The sequence below is a fragment of the Agelaius tricolor genome, unplaced genomic scaffold (genome assembly GCF_023055355.1).
Source record: "Agelaius tricolor isolate 1412-34295 unplaced genomic scaffold, bAgeTri1.0.p SCAF_21, whole genome shotgun sequence".
In the NCBI taxonomy this organism is placed as follows: Eukaryota; Metazoa; Chordata; class Aves; order Passeriformes; family Icteridae; genus Agelaius; species Agelaius tricolor.
Genome location: NW_027269281.1, coordinates 12,319,972 through 12,325,642, shown reverse-complemented (window position 1 = coordinate 12,325,642; position 5,671 = coordinate 12,319,972).

Genomic DNA, 5,671 nt, shown 5'->3' with positions numbered 1-5,671 from the left:
CTGCCTGGTCTACCTCCTCATTGTTTTGGTGCTCCTCTTTGGCTCTACTCTTGGGGACATGGGCATCTACATGGCGGACTTTCACAGGTAGCCTCCCTACCCTGGTAGCAATATGTTTCCACTCATCAGCAGCCCAAATTGGTTTCCCTCTATGCTGCCAGTTAGCCTTCTTCCACCTCTCCAGCCATCCCCACAGAGCATTGGCTACCATCCATGAATCAGTGTAGAGGTAGAGCTTTGGCCATTTCTCTCTTTCTGCCATGTCCAGGGCCAGTTGAACGGCTTTGAGTTCTGCAAGTTGACTTGACCCACCTTCTCCTTCAGTAGCTTGTGCAACCTGTCGTGTGGGGCTCCATATGGCTGCTTTCCACTTCCGGTTCATCCCTAAGATGTGACAGGAACCGTCAGTGAAAAGAGCATAGCGTGTTTCCTCTGGGGGCAGTTGGTTATATGGAGGAGCCTCTTCAGCCCGTGTCAGTGGTTTTTGTTCTTCATCTGTGACACCAAAATTCTCACCTTCAGGCCAATTTGTAATTGCCTCCAAAATCCCAGGGCGATTCAGTTTACCTATATGGGCGCTCTGAGTGATAAGAGCAATCCACTTGCTCCATGTGGCACTGGTGGCATGGTGAGTGGAAGGAACCTTGCCTTTGAACATCCACCCCAGCACCGGTAGTCGGGGTGCCAGGAGGAGTTGCGCTTCTGTACCAATCACCTCTGAGGCGGCTTGGACTCCTTCATAGGCAGCCAAGATTTCCTTCTCTGTGGGAGTGTAGTTGGCTTCAGAGCCTCTGTAGCTTCGACTCCAAAATCCCAGTGGTCAACCCCGAGTCTCCCCAGGCACCTTCTGCCAAAGGCTCCAGGACAAGCCATGGTTCCCAGCTGCAGAGTAGAGCATGTTCTTCACATCTGGTCCCGTCCTGACTGGGCCAAGAGCTACTGCATGAGCGATCTCCTGCTTGATCTGGACAAAGGCTTGTTGCTGCTCAGGGCCCGAGTGGAAAGTGTTCTTCTTGCAGGTGACCAGGTAAAGAGGGCTCACGATCTGACTGTACTCAGGAATGTGCATCCTCCAAAAGCCTATGGCACCTAGGAAAGCTTGTGTCTCTTGCTTATTGGTGGGTGGAGACATTGCTGTGATCTTGTTGATGATGTCTGTAGGAATCTGACGCCGTCCATCTTGCCACTTCACTCCCAGGAACTGAATCTCAGGAGCTGGTCCCTTTACTTTGCTCTTTTTAATGGCGAAACCAGCTCCCAGGAGGATTTGGATGATTCCCTTTCCTTTCTCAAACACTTCCGCAGCTGTGTTCCCCCACACAATGATGTCATCAATATATTGCAGATGTTCTGGAGCCTCACCCCTTTCTAGTGCAGTCTGGATCAGTCCATGGCAGATGGTAGGACTGTGCTTCCACCCCTGGGGCAGTCAGTTCCAGGTATACTGCACTCCCCTCCATGTGAAAGCAAACTGAGGCCTGCATTCTGCTGCCAGAGGAATGGAGAAAAATGCATTGGCGATGTCTATAGTGGCGTACCACCTCGCTGCCTTGGACTCAAGCTCGTACTGGAGCTCTAATATGTCTGGCACGGCAGCACTCACTGGTGGAGTCGCTTCATTCAATGCACGGTAGTCCACAGTCAATCTCCATTCTCCTTCAGATTTTCGCACAGGCCAAATGGGGCTGTTGAAGGGTGAGTGGGTCTTGCTGACGACCCCTTGGCTCTCCAGCTCTCAGATCATCTTATGGATGGGGATCACAGCATCTCGAGTGGTTCTATACTGTTGTCGATGCACTATGGAAGTGGCAATTGGCACCCGTTGCTCTTCTCCCGTCAAGCGTCCTACTGCAGATGGATTCTCAGACCACCCAGGCAAGGTGTTCAATTGCTGGATGCCCTCTGTCTCTACAGCAGCTATCCCAAATGCCCACTTGAGTCCTTTTGGGTCTTTGAAATACCCACTTTGTAGGCAGTCTATGCCCAAAATACATGGGGCCTCTGGGCCAGTCACAATAGGATGTTTCTTCCACTCATTCCCAGTGAGGCTCACATCAGCTTCCACCAAAGTGAAATCCTGGGATCCCCCTGTCACACCAGCAATAGAAACAGACTCTGTCCCCACATGTCTCGACGGAATTAATGTACATTGCGCACCAGTATCAACCAAAGCTTTATACTCTTGTGGTTCCGATGTGCCAGGCCAACGAATCCACACAGACCAGAAAACACGATTTTCCCTGGCCTCTACCTGGCTAGAGGCAGGGCCCCTCTAAGCCTGATTATCCTTCTTTCCCTGGGCATATGTCTTGGATGTTCCTTCAAGGGGATCAGACGTGGCATCATCAGCATCATACCTGGTGGTTCGGCTACGGGCAACTGGAGCTGCTTTCTTTCTGGTGGCTTCCTTCAATTCACGCACCCATCGTGCCAGAACAGCAGTAGGTTTTCCATCCCACCTCCTCATATTTTCTCCACAGTCATGCAGGTAGAACCACAGCTCAGCTCATGGGGTGTACCTTCTCTCGCCATCTGGGGAATGTCTGCCTTGGATACCAGAACCTCTGATCTGTACTGCTGAGATTTGGAGAAGGTCTTCTTTAATCTCCTCTCTGAGCTTCTTATGATTCTCCTCTATCTTATCCTCTAAGTTCTGCAGACGTGTTTCTACCGCTGCAATTCTGGCATGTGTTGGGCCATGCACAGCATCTGCATATGCTCGGAGCTTCCTTGCCATATCCAGCACAGTCTCATCCCTCTCATCCCTCTTCATTATGGCTAGGGCAGAAGCATATTCATGTGGCCCAAGTCGCACAAGTTTTCACCACATCACAGACGTGCATGGTACCAAGTCTGGGTTCCTAGTTGTTACATCATCTGAGAAGATAATCTCTGCCACTGCCATTTCTCTCAGGTGTTGGATCCCTTGCTCTATGGTCTTCCACTGTGTTTGTTGCATATAAAGATCATCTGCACACAGGTATCTTTGTGCAACACTTTCCAAGACCCGTGCCCAGAGGCTCTGAGGGTTTGCCCCCCTCATCATTCCTTGGTCGATGACAGGATCATGTGACAGAGATCCCAAATGCCTTGCTTCTGTGCCATCCAGAATTGTAGCCTCGCCTGCAGCATCCCAGAGACGGACTAACCAACTAATTATAGATTCATCAGGTTGTCGGGTGTAATCCTTCCGTAAGCCACGAAGGTCCTTCAGGGAAAAAGACTCAATATTTGCATCTGATCTTGCATCTGCTGCTTTGACTCCTGATTTTATGTCAGGAGGCACTGAGGTTCCTTCTGCTGCATCATCATCATCATCATCATCATCATCATCCACTGGTCAATTGGTCTTGTCAGTGCATTTCCCACTTCTAGTACTGGTAGCAACAGCCATTGGTTTAGCTGCTGGCTTAGGCTCAATATCTGGTTTGGCTGCTGGCTTCGAGCCTGGGGTGTTGGCTGCAGCCTGAGTGACTGGGATAGCTGATTTATCTCCCTGTCCCCCTGCCTCTGTCTGCTGCCCTACAGTCTCCAACAGAGTGTGATAAGCATATGCCAGGGCCCAGCTCACTGCAATGACCTTTCTCTCCTTAGGCTCATCCTGGTACTTCCCTTTCAGATATTTCCCCACCTCAGCTGGGTTCTGAATTTGTTCATGGGGAAAATCCCAGACTACAGGGTCGGAGAATTACTTCAGGATTTGGCCCATATCCTCCCATTTCCCACACCACTCAGGATGTTTCACGCCTGGGTCTACTCCTGAGTCAGGGGTCTCATCAGCCTGTCTAGAAATCTCAGCCCTCATTCTGGAGGAGCAGCAGACTGTATAGAGGAAGGTTACCAGATTGAATACCAGAAAGATGGTATCTTTAACATTCAGGGGAAACTGAACATCCTTCACTACTGATGCAACCGATTCATAGGAGAAGAAGGAAAGCAAAGGCTGAAAAGCCTCATTCCCTGCTGCTCCTCCTGTAACAAACTGGATGCATAATCATAGCCAGGAAACATTCATACCTGGAGCGGACCCCAGCATGTTTATAAACTTCTTGCAAATCATTGCCACCAAGCCCAGCAGGATAGCTATTCTGGTCACTGCCCCTCTGCTGTAAAAACTACGTATGAGGGACAATACTAGAACTATTTCAGGATAAGAAAATAAACCTAGGGACCACAGAGGTATTAAGATCTCGAAAAACCCTAGGGACCAGAAACACATGCAAGCCTTCACCCCAACTCTCATTATGAATTCAGAAAGCATGGCTATTAACTGCTTAAAACAGACAGTAATGGCAACCAAAATGCACTCAAAACAGGGTTTTTCCACTCTCTCTCTCTTGCCCTAGCATTGGGCGCCAAGATTTTTTCCTGGTTTAGGGCAAATTTGGAGGAGAATTTCCAAAGGAGGGCCCCTCCAGTAAGCAAACCCCCACGGCCCCTCCCCCCAACCGGTTCGGGAAGGATTCCTCAGAGAGAAGTGGAAAGAACCTGTTTATTTAATAGGCACACCACCCCCCAGCACACAAAAGGAACAATAATGGATGGCAACACTCTGAAAAGAGATGACAAATTCAGAAAGTCTCTCTTGGGGGGTGGTCACTCTGTTCTTAGTCCCTCTGGTGCTGGGGCAGCTGCTGCAGGCCACAAGGTGCAGACTCTTGGTGTTTCCCAGGTCCCAGTCCAGAGCAGGTTCGAAATGGTCAGAAAAAGGAAAGGAGAAACAGTCAAGGAAGAAATTTGGACAGTTTAGCTAAACTAGCTAAAGAGCAAAAGCAAGCAGAAGCGAAGCAAGCAAGAGTGAGAGAGAGCAAAGCAAAAAGCAAAAGCAGAAAAAGCAAAAGCTGCAGTCTCTGTGTCCCGCCAGGCTGATAAGAAAACCAAAGCAAAACTTTCCCTCTTCAGAGCCAGTCTTAAAGGTACAGAACATAATATCCAACATAAACAGAACACATGAATGGGGATACAAGCATCATAACGTCACCCTAGGACACTAAGATTAGATAAAAGGAAAACCCATTCTTCAGTCATCTCATTCCTAAAACAAACAAGGCTGAAAGAGAGCGAGGCATCCACAAGAAAGCCGAACACAGCAGAGATTTTTCCGTGGCTGAGTTTTGGGTGGAGGAGACCACAGCCCACAGAAGCCAGGTTTACACAGACTCCCACCTGAAACTAGGTGAGGGTGGGAATAAGTGATGTATATTAAAAACAATATGTGGCCAGGATACTGTCTCTTGTGAAATCTCTTCAACAGGAAGCTTGGCTGGCACAGACCCTGCCTTTGGACTTTGCTGTTCATAACATCCAATCAGGACACTGGGTCCTAGTTAAGGAGCAGAAAGAAGCACCACTGTTAGCAAAGTGGTATGGACATTTGCAAGTGTTACTGACCACAAAAACAGCGATCAAGACAGCTGAACACAGGTGGACCCATCACACTCAGGTCAAGGTGTCTGAAGCCCTGGAGATTTGGACATTTCAGCTGGAGGAGAAGGATGGCAGACCGTGAATGACACTCCACAGGAGTGCACCAGAGCAGTAGCCAGTGTGTGGACATCGGGGCAAGCCTTGTGTGCCTACCCACAGACTGTCTGATGAAATAGTCTGTATGGGCATCCCTCCTTTTGCATCTCCAGTTACTGAGGGGCTAATCGTAATGATAGAGTCAAAA